The sequence below is a fragment of the Camelus ferus genome, chromosome 11, assembly GCF_009834535.1.
Source record: "Camelus ferus isolate YT-003-E chromosome 11, BCGSAC_Cfer_1.0, whole genome shotgun sequence".
Classification (NCBI taxonomy): Eukaryota; Metazoa; Chordata; class Mammalia; order Artiodactyla; family Camelidae; genus Camelus; species Camelus ferus.
Genome location: NC_045706.1, coordinates 157,525 through 172,413, shown reverse-complemented (window position 1 = coordinate 172,413; position 14,889 = coordinate 157,525).

Below are 14,889 nucleotides of genomic sequence, written 5' to 3'. Positions count from 1 at the left end.
GAGGTAGGCTTGATGGGGTGCTGGGCATGTTTCTAAACCACTACGAGCCTGTAGGATCCGACAAAAGAGATTTTCTTATTTATGAGTTTATTTGTGTAAAAAGCCTTCAAATATAAAGATATTAACTCCTTAGTAGTTACACATACAATGAGTCATCTTCATTGAAAAGAACATTACATAGAAAAAAATGTAAATTTTAGCCAAATTATAAGGTGGAGAAGGTTTTACTAAGCTGGAGCTTGAGTGGGTGTTTCGACTCTCCGTGGCAAGTCTCCTGGGGTTTCATTTACACTCAGTGCTCTTTGACAGTTTACTCTCCTAAAAACGTTCGCTTTTGAGACTCTTAGCAGCAGCATTGGAGCTGGGGGGTGATTCAGGAAGTCTTGTTATATTTGGAATATTTGCCTTCTTGTGATAGAAATTCTCACGTTTTCATCTGTTATGTTTATCCTTGTTCACACGATGAGTTAGTATTTAAGTATAATTTATGGAACAGTATTTATTATACAGACTGAACTACAGAAAAGAGACAGAGCATTGCCTGACGCATGGCCCGGGGTGCCCGAGGGGGTGGAGGTAATGTGAAGCCCCTGTTTGCAGCTGGAAATGTGCACTCAGACACAGCCACTCAGTATACCCCTGTCTCAGGTGCTCCTGGGAGGGGACATGTGGCTGTGGTGTTGGGGTCTGTGTCTCAGACCTCATTTGGTAGCACTAGCATAATTACAGCACCCCGGCTTCAACCAGAGGCAGATTCAACTAAGGGTGTGGGGTTGAACCCCGGCCCAGCCACGTCGGAGCCTCGGGACCCACGGCTTCCTCACCCTGGAGTGCCCACAGGGACTTCAGCATATGGCGCCATCACAGAGAAGTCAGACAAGATTTGAGGGTGCAAGTGATCAACAGTCAGGTATCATTACTGCGCCCTTTAACCATGACTACCAGTAACTACAATATGGTGCTGGTGATGCAAGTGTTCCCCATCCTTTGCAGTTATCCAGCAACCCTAGAAAGAGGTTCTCTGAGTGTGAGTGTTTGCAACTTAGCGCAAATGCTGCAGTGAACACCTGCAGAGTTTTACCAAGGAGTAGGCAGTGCCTAGAAAGGAAGTTGTGGTTTCTTAATTGCTGATCTCACAAATTGTTCAGCAGTTTAGTAAAAATATAAACATCAATATTGGGAACCCTTTTACATTTATGGACAGAAGGATGGAGTTTAGCTAAATTCCTGTTGCAAATCTTTTGAGCCCCGAGCAGGAAGTTTCATCTGCTACATCTGAGTTTAGGCTGCTCCCCAAGGCAAGCAGTAGGTGCTGGGTTGATTGCTCAAGGCCCCGCCCCCGACCTGACCTGGATTCCCTCTCCCTGAGCCCAGCCCCCATCCTGCCCCACCTCGTGTGGGCTCCCAGCTGCCTTCGCAGACTCAAAGGCGGAGAGAGCTGATGGCCCGGGGACTCAGCTGGACTCCAGCGCCTCCAAGTGTCTGTCCTTTTGGAAGCAGAGGTGGCACCCTCAAGGGGCAGGGACAGATGTGAGAGGTGCCAGGGAGAGTGAGGACACTCTGAATCCCTGGCGCCCAGGGAAGGGTGTCCACAGCTCCAGGGCTGCCAAGGGCGAGGGCATTGAGCATGGAATGGAATTTGAAGACCTGCCACCTGACAACACCCACCTTAGTCACAAGGTGGCCCTGGCAGGCCGGCCTCCCTCCCCAACTGTGTTTGGAGTTTTCTTTCTCCAGGACCTCCCAGGGAGGGGTCTCTCTCAGTGTGCTCCTTTGCAAGATCCCAGGGACATGGGGAAGTCTCCTCTGAGGTCATCTATGAGCAGATACTTGAAGACTGCATGGATCTGAGTGGTACAAACCTGAAGCCTGGGGACTGACCAGTGAGTGTGGGGGCTCCTGAACCCCACTCCTACTCTGACATCAGGACAAGGAGGCAGCCCTGGAGCTGAGAGTTCAGGGGTGGGGATGTGATGGCATGGGTCTCAGCCCTACTGTGGCATTTAGCGCGGGCCCCATCGGGCACCTGGTGTGCAGAGGGAGGAGCAGGGAGGAGCCTGGTGCTCCCAGGAGGGCAAGAGGACTGTGAGGGGTGGTCAGAGAGGCAGTGGGGCCAGTTCCCAGGGCTCCCAAACCCACTAATATCTGCATCCCTCTCACCGCCCTATGATGTGCTGGCTCCACCCTTTCCTGCTGTTCTGGGTTCCCTGAGACCCCCAGGCAGGCAACCCAGCCTCCGAGACCTTGGGGAAGGGTGACAGAAGGTGCCTACAAGTCCGTAAATCTTGTCCTGATCCCTAGGACCCGCACACTCTGCTCTGGTGGCTAAGGGGAGGGGAGCATGGCACACCTGGAGCCCCGCCCGGGAGTTAAGCGCCCCAGCCAGGTCTTCCTGGGCCTGGTCAGAGAGGCCCCGGCACAGAGCTGGTCGCATCCACCCAACGCTGCCCACTGGCGGGCTGTGTGCTGGGGTGGGGCCCGGAGGACGCCTGGGCGGCAGCGCAGCCGAGGGGGACCCTGGGTGGGCCTTCCTCGCCTCTCCCCCAAGGCACATGGCCCGAACCCCTGCGGGGGTGCGTCTCTCTGACAAAGTAGTAGCCTCTCTGGACCAGGGTGTCCTGGGCAGCCCCCTTGGCAGCCCAGGTGGGCCCTGCCCAGGGTTCCCCGTAGGCCAGGGGGAGATCTGCACCGACAGGTTGGGATTGGAGACACCCCTGCGACCTGATGACCAGGTGACCCGCGCACCTTCAGGCCGGCAGGTGATGCACAGGGAGGTGGCCCCTCGGCGCTGGGAGAGGAGCCCCCCTCACTGGCGTCCTCGCCTCCAGCTATGACGACGTGGCCACGGCGGCGGGCACCGGGCGGTGAGCCGACCGCTCCTCCAGCGGCACCTGTCCCTTGTGGGGCTTCCGGGAAGGACTTGGGTTTTCCTGGTTTGGACAGATTCGTCTTTGGAACTTTCACTAACAACCCCCCACCACCCCGCCGCCCTCAGTGCAGATATGTTAATAAAGGTCGCCCGATTTAATAGAGTTAGAGCCTCTGTCCGGCCTCGCGCTGGTGGGAACAGGGTCGGTAAACCCTGCAACGCTGGACGATGCCGGTTCCCACCCGGTGGTGCCCAGAGGCTCCCGAACCCCGGGACGTGCGGCGGGAGACCCTGCCCCAGGTGCCCCCCCGCTTTCCCGTCAGCCCGGCCCTGTGGGCCCTCTGCACCCTCAGCCCTTCCTGGCACCGCTGCCGCGGGGTCCCGCTGGGTCCAAGCCCGGTGCCCTCGCCTCGCACTGCCCTTGTGCGCCGCCGCGCTCCACTCCGACCCTGCGCTGGAGCTTCCCACTCCCCACAGACGTGATCCGGGGTGAGGGGTCCGTTGTTCCCACGGCCATCATGTTTTTCCATTTTCAGGCAACATTTTTGTTCTTACGAACGAGATGTGCTTTGTAGAGAGCGTGAGAAAGAGACTTATCCAGAAGAAAGAAATGCTCACTGTGCAGTTGGTAGCAATTGTTTCCTTCCTAAAAACATACTTGAAAACCACTGAGGCACACTCCTCCCTGCGGTCCCGGTACCAGCCTGAGACAGCTGACTGAAAGGCAGTACACTAGCAGAAAAGGGGAGGACGTGAAGGCAGTGATGAGGGTGGGGCTCAACCTGGGAAAGGATGGACACTTTTTATGGGGTACATGTGAAGGGGTCCAGACCTCCAAGCCGTGAGAATATTTGCAGGTACACATATGCATACTCGTGCACAGACCACACACACACACACACACACACACACAAATCTGTGTGTGGCCCGCACACACGGGGCTCTGTCTCCACCTCCTCCCTGGGCCAGGTCCGTGTGCCCACGAGCCCCAGGCCTCAGAACACCAGGAGTTCCCAGGGAGGGCAGCTGGTGGCCAAGGATGGACCCTCAGCAGACTCACCTCCTCCACGCCGCATTTTTGCTGGCAATAAAGGTTTTGGTTTCTGTTTGCTTTAGTCCTGTTTCCGTATCTCAGTTCCTTTTTCTCCCTGACAGGGAAGAGAATGCTCTCATTGGGACCCTGTGGCCTCAACACTGTTGCCTGCTCCTGGTGTGTGTGTGTGTGTGTGTGTGTGTGCGCGCGTGTGTGCGCGTGCGCATGCCTGGCTGCGCAGGTCCCTGAATGTAGCCCCCCCTTTCTACAGAGAACAAAACCAGGCGTGGGTGCTTGGCCTGGGAGAGCTGCATCAACAGCTCTCAGAGGTCAGAGCCCACCTAGTAACGGAAGCAGCATTTCCCTTGTGTCACGTTTACTGTTTCCTGCTTCATTTCACCCATTTTCTCCTCAGTGTCCTCAGACTAATGGCTCATTACAGGCACAGATTGTTCCAACGAGCTGTGGTTTCCTTTTTGTTTAGCTTCCCCACCTCTGTGGCAACCTGGCAGTGCGGGTCCTCAGACATCTCCTCTGGGTCCTCCCCACCTTCTCGAAGAATCCTTACTTCTCAGCACTTACTGGTGTGTCTCCTGGCTTCATTCCCACAGCCCCGGGACTTCTGTTGGCCTCTCTGCAGAGCCCTGGTTCCTTTAAATGGACCCAGGCATGAGGTTAAGTCGTGCCAAACTGACCTCACTGTGGTTTTTACATGCTACTAGCTACTATAATCCTTTTAATACATTACATGATTTGGGATTCTCTTGTGCATGAAGGATTTGTGCATGTATGTTCATGTTGGAAATTGTCCTGTCATGTTCTTTTTTTTCTTCCTTTGATTTCAAAATAATAATGTCCTCTTAGAATGAGATGGGGAAGATTTTGCCTCTTTTTTCTATGGAAGAAATTATATATGGTTGGAATGACTTCACCTTAATGTGGGACTATTAATTATTTTGAAGGAAAAACTTTAAAGAACTTACTCAATTTCAGTACTCGGTAATTAATTCAGTGTGTAACTATTTTTTCTCGAATTAGTTTTGTTTACTTATAAGTTATATTTGTCTAGATGTTTATTCATTTGATGTAAGTTTTCAAATTTATCAGCTTAAAGTTGTTTGTAGCATCCTCGTGTTGGACTCATTCTCATGTCTCCTTTTAAATTCTTGATGGTATTGGTTTGGATCTTTTTTCTTTTTATCAGTCTTGTTAGGTATTTATTTTGTGTCTCTGTAAACATGAAATTCTGGCTTTTATATGTTCTGTTTCATTAAATTCTACTCTTACCTCCCACAACTTTCATTTTTCTTGGTTTTATTGTAGTTCTTTTTCTCACTTAAAATTACAGCTCATTTGTTTTTAGTATCTCTGTATTGGCATTTAAGCAACACATTCATGCTAAATACTATTTTTGTGGAGTCTCCACATGTTTCGATGTGCAGCTCTTCATTGTCACTCAGTTCTAAGTGTTCTGAAGACTCCATTAGGTGTTCTTCCTTGACATATGAGTTAGTTAGGCGTGTATTTTCAAATATCTGAATATATCAGAACTTTTACTTGTCTTTCCCCAAAATTTTATTGTGGAAAACTTCAAACACACAGCAGAGTTAAAAGCATTTGCACCAAACAGCTGTCTATCCACTGTTTAAGTTTCCCTTCAGCATTTGCTTGCTTACTTTAGCGTGTCTGCCTTCTGCATGCATCTCATCACCCATGAACTTATATTTTTTGATTCATTTCAGCGGGCTTGCAGATTTCAATACACCTCACCTAAGTATTTCAGCATGCATTGACTAGAGTTCTATTTTTTCTTTTGTTGCATAACTTACATATAATGAAATGCACAGATCTTAAGTGTATGTTCATTGAGTTTTGATAAATGCATAAAGCCGTGTAACCCAAATACCTACTAAGTTATAGAACATTACCACCACTTCCAGAAGGTTCCTTCCCAGTCAGGTCCCATCCCTTCCCCGATGTAACCACAGTTCTAATTTTTCCTACTGTAAGGTAGTTTTGTATGTTCTAGACTTTCACGTAAGATGGTTCGTACAACACGTGCTCTTAGGCTTCTAAGAGGCTTCTCTTGCTCAGCGTAGTGCTTCTGAGGTCCATCCATGCTGCTGTGTCGAAAGTCTGTATCTTCACGGTGATGAGCAATCTTCTACTGCACAACTCTGCCACAGCTGGTTTCTCCAGTTTCTCACCAATGAGCACCTGGGCTGTTTTTGCTTTTTAGGTGAATGAATAAAGCTGCTTCAAATTTCCTGCACTCGTCTTTTTGTGGGCATATGTTTTAATTGTCTTAGCTGAGGACATGCTGGATCATAGGGTTGATGCATATTTAGTTTTATAGGGAACTCCCAGACCTTATTCCCAAAGCGCCTCTACCAGATTTCATCCCCACCAACAACGGAGGAGAGTTCCATTTGCTCCACATCCTTTCCAACACTTGTTGTTGTCAGTCTTGTCAGTGTTAGCTCTTCTAGAGTGTGTAGTGGTATCTTATTGTGGTTTTAATTTGTGTTTCCCTGGAGGAAAATGAGCAATAGGATGGTTTCTCAGAGAGATGATGGTGGAAATCAAGCCTGGTTGTGATCATTGTTCTGGCTCACCCTTCCTTCCTTCCTTCCTTCCTTCCTTCCTTCCTTCCTTCCTTCCTTCCTTTTTCTTTTTCTTTCTTTCCTTCTTTCAAGTCTCCATCAAATCCTTTCTCCTATTTCCTTTTGGTTTCCCTTTTTTTTTTCCCTTCTTAAGTTAAATTTTATTTTATTTACATATCTATCTACCTATCATTTAAAAAAATAGACTATTTTTTCAAAACAATTTTTTCAAAGCAATTTCAGGTCACAACAGAATTGATGAGGTAGTACAGACATTTCCCATATACCCCCTGCCCTGCTCAACCCCCCCCACTATTGACACCCCTCCAGAATGGTACACTCATTACAACTTATGAAACTTTACTGACACATCATTATCACCCACAGTCCATAGTCTACATTAGTGTCTATGTATTTTTTCTTTTTTATTTGTGAATTTTATACATTAATTTTTAAATTGAGGCATAATTGGCATATAACATTATATCAGTTTCAGGTGTATAACATGATTTGATATTTGTATACACTGAAAAATGATCACCACAGTAAGTCTAGTTAACATTCATCACCACATATAGTTACAAATCTTTTTCTTGTGATGAGAACTTTTAAGGTTTATTCTCTTAGCAACTTTCAAATATGCAGTTCAGTATTATTAACTGTAATTGCCATGCTCTGCATTACATTCATGACCCATTTATTTTATAACTAGAACTTTGTACCTTTTGATCCCTTTCACCCATTTTGCTCACTGTCCACCTCTGCCCCACCTCTGGCAACCACCATTCTGTTCTCTGTATCTAAAAATTCATTTTTTAACAGACTGCGCATGTGAGATCATGAGGTATTTATTTGTCTTTCACTGTCTTATTTCACTGAGTGTCATGCCTGCAAAGTCCATCAGTGCTGTCACAAATGGAAAGATTTTCTTCTTTTTATGGCAGAATAATATATATATATGTATGTATATGTATGTATATGTATGTATATATATGTCATACCTTCTTTATTCATTCATCTACTGATGGACACAATTTGTTTCCACATCTTGGCTGTTACAAATAATGCAGCTATGAACACTGGAGTGCATGTATCTTTTTGAATTACTGTTTTCATTTTCTTCAGATAAATACCTAGCAGTGGAATTACTGGATCATGTGGTAGTTCTATTTTGAATGTTTTGAGGAACCGCCATACTGTTTTCCAAAGTGGCTGCACCAATTTACATTTCTACCAACAGTGTATGAAGGTTCTTTTTTCTCCACATCCTTGCCAACACTTGTTATTTCTTGTCTTTTTGATGATGGCCATTCTAACAGCTATGTGGTGACAACTCACTGTGGCTTTGATTTGCACTTCCCTGATGATTATGATCCATGGACCTGTTGGCCACTGTATGTCTCCTTTGGAGAAAGTGTCTATTCAGGTCCTCCGCCTATTGGATTGTTTATTTGTTCACTATTGTGTTGCAGGAATTCTTTATATGTTTTCAATATTAACATCTGATTAGATACATGATTTGCAGATATTCTGTCTCGTTCCATAGGTTGCTTTTTCCTTTTGTTGATTGTTTCTTTCACTGTGCAGAAACTTTTTAGTTTGATGTAGTCTCACTTGTTTGTTTTTGCTTTTGTTGACTTTTGGTGTCAAATCCAAAAAACTCTTGCCAACACTAATGTCAAGGAGCTGCCAGCCTATGTTTTCTTCTAGGAGCTCAATGGCTTCAGGTCTTATGTTCAAGTCTTTAATCCATTTTGAATTAGTTTTTGTGTGTGGTATAAGGCAGTGTTTTATTCTTTTGCATGTGGCTGTCCAGTTTTCTCAACACCATGGATCAAAGAGACTAGACTGTCTTTTCCTCATTGTGTATTCTTGGATCTTTAGTCATAAGTTAATTGACCATATATGTGGGTGTTTATCTCTAGGCTGTCTATTCTGTTCCATTGATCTGTATGTCTGCTTTTATGACAATATAATGCTGTTTTGATTACTACAGCTTTGTAATATAGATTGAAGCCAGGAAGTGTGATGCTTCCAGCTCTGTTCTTCTTTCTCAAGATTGCTTTGGCTATTCTAGGTCTTTTTTGGCCCATACATATTTTAATATTGTCTGTCATATTTCTGTGAAAATAATATCTTAATAATAAATGGCTAAAACCTCTGAGACTGGTGTTTGGATGTGTTCCAGGTATTAAACAATATAAATCAAGAGCTAATGTAAAACTTAAGGTGAATGGGCCACAGAATGAAATGCTTTTGCCACAACTTTCTCAGAATTCAACTATTAGTAATAATAAAAAGAAAATCTAGAATTTGAGTGTGATAATGTGTCAAAGACTGATCTAAGAACTTTAGGTTTTATAGATACAGGCACCCCAATGTTCACAGCAGCATTATTTATGATAGCCAAAGCATGGAAACATCCTAAATGAGCATCAACAGATGACTAGATAAAGAAGTTATGGTATATTTATACAATGGAATGCTACTCAGCCATAAAAAATAATAAAATGTTGCCATTAGCAGCAACATGGATGGGCCTGGAGATTGTCATACGAAGTGAAGTAAGCCAGAAAGAGAAAGAAAAATACCATTTGATATCATCCATATGTGGAATCTAAAAAAAAAAAAAAAAAAAAAGACACAAATGAACTTATTTACAAAACAGAAATAGACTCATGGACATAGTAAACAAACTTATGGTTCCCAGAGGGAAAGGCGATGGGAAGGGATAAATTGGGAATTCGAGATTTGCAGATACTAAGTACTGTTTATAAAATAGGTAAACCGCAAATTTCTACTGTACAGCACAGGGAGCTATAGTCAATATTTTGTAGTAACCTGTAATGACCAAGAATATGAAAATGAAAATATGTGTGTGCATGACTGAAACATGATGCTGTACACCAGAAATTGACACAATATTGTAAAATCACTATACTTCAGCTAAAACATAAAATTAAATAAAAGAAAAAAAGGAACTTTAGGTTTTATAAAATGTAATTCTCCCCCAAACTCTGTAAGATGTTTATTACTGCCTCTGATTTTCAGGTCAAGAAATGGTGACACACAGGAGTTTGGTAAAATGTATGTCGTGTTTCCTCATATCTTCACATCTCTGAGTTAACATTCTTCTTAAATGTCTGTAGAATGTTTGAAAAGCCTGAGCCTCCTCAGACTAATCATGTTTAACTGAAAAGGACTGTTAGAAGATACCTGCAAAATGCATGGCGCAGCGTCTGACTCAGCACAGACCCTGCGAGCAGTGGGGCGCAGGGGAACCTCGGTGAGCCGACAGGGTAGACCCCCCAGTCCTGCCCTTTGTGGCTGGTGGAGCCAGAGCTCCAGGCCAGTGAGTGATGGGCTGATGGGGTGAGCTGGGGGGTCAGGGCTCCCTGGGGGTTAGGCTGAGCTAACAGAGGAGAATTTCTGGGCCAACTGTTTCCTGCCCAAGGGGAAGGTGGTGAAGGAGGCACTACGAAGGGGTGAGTGAGGGGCTTTGGCTCGGGGAGGAGTGTAGCCCCCACCTCCATCCCGGGCTCTGCCAGCAGCCTGGGTCCTGGTGCTGGGGGACAGCGGCAGGTGGAGGTCACACCTTCCTTCTCTGCTTCCGTCTTGACCCTGTTTGTCACCCAGGCTCGGGAAACACCTGCTTCCAGCACGTGCTGTGCTCCAGGTGCGTCCTCAGCCTTTTTAAGTGACTCCTTGAAATGCCACTGGGTTTATATCTTTCCAAGAGCCACCAACCTAACTGAGGCACACTGCAGGGAGAAGCTTAACTTTATCTATGTATATGTATACATTTTAAAAATTGAAGTATAGCCAGTTTACAATATTGCATCAAATTCTGGCGTACAGTATAGTGATTCAGTTGTACATATACATGTATTCTTTGTCATGTTTTTTCATTATAGGCTATTACATATTCTAATATCCTAGAGACAAGCTTCATGAAATGTGCAAACTTACAACATGTTTAAAACATTCTTTTTTCTTTTCCCTAAAACCACACTTTGCTGAAATCAGTGACAACAGGAGGTGAGGGCCTGTTCTCAGCACTGCTTGTTTTCTGGGGTGAGAACAGTGCTCCAGGCAGGTCCCAGGCGGCTCACCCGTCCTCACAGAGAAAGGACGTCCCCTTTGTCCTTCAGGAACTGAGCTACTTCTTAGTCGTTGTTTGTAGCCCCTAACATTCTCTGAGACTGGCTTCCCCCTCTCACAAGTGAGGGTGTGAGAGAAACCAGCCCTGCCTGGAGCCTGGGCCCACGAGGGAGGTGGGACCCTCGCTCAGCCCCCTGAGCAGATGCAGGTCCTCCTGGGCCCCGGGCAGCAGAGCGAGGCCCGAGACGTCTCCCAGGTGTTCTGTGCCCAGTGTCGGTTTGCCAAGACTGTGGAGAGCTCAGGTGGGGAGAGGGAGCTGATGGTGGCCTGTGGGCAGTTACTGGGCCGAGATACTGGCGAGAGGCCATTCTCCACCTCACTCAGGATCACCTGCAGGTAATAAAAGCCATAATCTATGAATAACAGTGAGGGTGGCAACAAAATAAGGCCATTTATGTGGTGCTTACGTGGCTGTAATCACTGTAAAGTTGTCAGCCCAACAACAACCCTCTGTCCTGCTGATAACCCCACTTCACAGAAGTGCCGACTGAGGCGGAGGGTGGTCAGGAGACGTGTCCAAGGGTCCCACGAGAAGTGGAAGTAAAGAGAGGATGGCAGAGGCTGCTTCGTGACCGGCTGCCCCACCGCAGGGAAGCGGCAGGTTTGGTTCCTGCTGGCCCTTCCTCTCGCTGCCCCTCGTCCCCTACCGCCCAGCCCTGCTGAGGCTCGGTGCTGGGGTCAGACCTGCAGCAGGGTCTCTCCCCAGACGCTCTGGCCTCAGGGGCAGGACGGTGTCGCCTCGACAACTGTGATGCCAGTGCTCACCCTGTCAAGGCCGACGCCAACAGGGAAGGGCTGGTTGATGGTGCGTCTCCTGCGTGGAGAGGTGGGGATGGCAGCTCCATTCTGGGATCTTCACCCCAACCCATCGCCCTCGTCTGATCATGAGAAAAGCAGCAGACAGGTCCGCAGCGGAACACTCAAAAAACACCTGACCAGCACTCCTCACAACCGCCACAGTCGCCAAAACCAAGAGAAGCCTGAGACACTGTCAGCCAAGAGGCCCCTGATGTCACGTGGTGCCCTGGATGGGATCCTGGGACAGTAAAAGGACACTGGGTGAAAACTAATGCAGTCTGAATTAATGGGCTCCAGCTGGTAATACCAACACTGGTTCACTAATGGCCACAAGTGCTCCACAGTCAAGTGAGGTCTTACTATCAAGGGAGACTGGGTGTGGGGCTTCCCGGAACTCTCTGTACTGCCTTCTCAACTTTTATGTGAATCTAAAAACTGTTCTAAAAAATAAACTCTATTTAAACTCAAACCTGTCATTCCCGCAGGGATCAGTTGTACACAGCTCTTGTCTGAGATGTGTCCACAGGAGAGACCCTCGGCAGGGAGGCCGCCAGCTCACACTGAGTTCACGCTGGGCTCGGCTGCCCGGAGCCCCATCCCCTGTGGCACCAGGCACCCTGGCCCTTCTCTGTGTCTGTCAGGGTCCTGGTTCTGCTCAGCCTGTGGGCTGTGCCCACGGGGCCCCTGTTTACCTGCAGGTGGGGTAACTGCTCCCTAGGAGCCATGCCTGGTGGTGCCCTGAGCTCCCCAGAGCCTCGCCGTCCACCCGAGGGGATGCTCTCCCCTCAAAGGGCAATAGCAGACAGGGAGTCCCTGCACTGGGAGACAGGGCTTCAGCCTCACGCTGCATCTCGTTTTCCACCAGAGGGAGGAGTCCCTGCGTCGTCGCACGAAGGTGCGCAGGTCACGTGGGTTTAGGCAGGAGGCAGAGAGGGGACTGTCCTCCACACGCACGGCAAGTAACTTCCTGTCCTTATTCCTTCTTGCCTTTGGACTGTCTTCCCTCATTTTCCTTTTAATGTTTCTGAAAAGACAGATTTGTTTTGCCCTGACCGATGTTATTGTGGAAAGACGGCACCACATGTGCTTTGCTTGTGTCTTTTTCCAGTTCCACTTGAAACTGGGAAGTCCCCAGGGACCTCTGGCACAGCTGCCCGTCTGTGACCTGTCTGGCCCCCAGATCAGCAGAAGGAAGGAACCCAGCAGTATGGCTTGGTTTCTAAGCAGGTCAGGATCCTTACGGGAAACCAGAGCCCAAGGCCCCTGACCCAGCTGTGGTTCCTGGGACTCAGGTATGAGGCTCAGGGGCAGCCAGCGAGCACAGGCGGACAGGTGCCTGGGGGGCCCAGGTGGCTCAGATGTGCAGCTGGAGGGGCTTTGGGAATTCAGGCTGCACGTAGTAGGTCTTGGGTGATTGCTGAGGAGGGGCGTGTGTGGCGTGTGGCCCTGGACAGGGCCAGCAGTGACCAGCAAGGGGGAGCCGTCCTGCCGACTCACTGGCACCTCGGCTCTGCGGGTGGGAGTGAGGAGGGTGAGTGGATTAGACAAGGGGCAGGGGCTGGGGGGGAGCCCAAGCCTGCCCACCATGGGGCTCCGCTGGCCGTCACGGCTGATGATTTACTCCTGTAAATCACGTGTCTTGCTCATATTCCAGCAGGAAAGGACAAGCCTTCCCATGTGGACACTTGTTCCCAGGTGGCCCACAGCCCTTGTGAACCCCCCAGGCAGGTCGTGGACCTTCTGACCTGCTGTCCCCCAGGGCTGCCTGGGGCTGGTACCAGGGAGGGGGTGGGGCTGGCCTCCTTCCCCCACCCACCCGAGTGCTTTGATGAGACTGTTCCATGGGCACAAGGAAGATGGTCTCCTCAACTAAGCTGGACCCTGTCCCGCCCAGGGAGACCTGGTGGTCCCAGAAGGGTTGGGGATGGGTATGCAAGGCTGTGTGGGGAGGCCTGGGAGCTGGATGGGTGTGTAGGCTGGGTGTTGTGGGGCCACGCTGAGCTGGGTGTGTGCCTCCTTCCCTGTATCCCGGCCCCCAGCCCAGCCTGACCCTCAGTGCGAGAAGAGCTTCCCATCCAGCTGGGAGCAAGGGGTGGGGTTAGGACCAGGAGCCCAGATGACCCACCCTCCTCTGTCTCACGGGTCTGCCCTCCCCCAGGGCGCAGCCTGGAGTGACCCAGGCAGAGCTGGGCAACTGTGGTTTCAACTAAAGGGCTTGGCCAGGTCAGTCCACAGCTGACTCTGACAGCTGAGGGTGACCTTCCCCCAGCCACGTCCAGGCTGTGCCTGGTCACTCACTCCCCTCCAAGACCATGCACTCCCCGCTGAGTGCACACTCTGCAGCTGCCGTGGGCGAAATTTCCCTCTTGTTCTTGAGGCTTGACCCCCGCTGACTGGGTTTTCCTTTTGGGAACCTGGATCCTGGGTCCACCTTGCTGCGGGGGGCCTTCCTCACACTGTGGCAGGCCGGGCACACATGCAACAGCAAGCTTCCTCGTCTCTGGATTCTATAGAAAACCCTCAAACTCAAAGCGAGGAAGCCTCATGCTGCACTTCGCTGTGACTCGGCGTGATGCTGGTTGTCACGGGGATGGGGTGTCTCGGGGGCTTCCAGGGGCCACCAGGGGGTCCAGGGTGGAGTATTTCTCAGAATGTCTCCCTGGGTGCAGAGACCTTTGCTGATATCTTAATTATGTGCTCTCTGCAGCAAAGTTGCCAACAGCAAACATTCCCACAGCGCACCCCACCACCCAATGCCTCCGTGTCCCCGCATTGTCCCAGGAGCTGGGTCCCAGGGGCTGCATCCCAGGGGCTGCAGGGGCTCACTCCAAATGGCCACAAACAACCACACAGCCCTGGAGGAGTGTGCCCTGCAGTTTCTCGGAGAAGCGGGCACTCGGGGGCCTTGCTCCTCCTCCTCTGCCTGGGGCTCCTGCAGGGACACCCTCATCGTCATGGCCACCAGCCTGCACCCAGGCCTCCAGACCCCAGTGTACTTCTTTCTCACATGGCAGTTGTAGACATAGTCCGCACATCTACTGTCCTCCCCATGTTGCTGGAGACCCTGGTGGTCAAGGGTGGCACCATCTCCTGCGGGGCCTGCATGACCCAGCTCTTCTTCCTGACCTGGCTTCTGGGGGCCGAGCTGCTGCTGCTCACGGCCACGGCCTGTGATGGCCACGAGGCCTCTGCCGCCCGCCGCACCGCGGCGCTGGCCTGGCTGCGGCCTGCTGGCGGGCGGCGTGTGGGCGGTCGGTGTGGCCGGCGCGTCTGCGCACGCAGGCCTGGTGATGAGGCTGACGTCCCTCAGCTCCGTCAGATCCAGCACTTCCTCCGTGAAGCCCCGCCCCGCCGCTGCCCTCCTGCAGCCCCGCACCCGCACCCGGAACAACGTTATGGTCGATCGCCATGGAGGGTGGGGACTT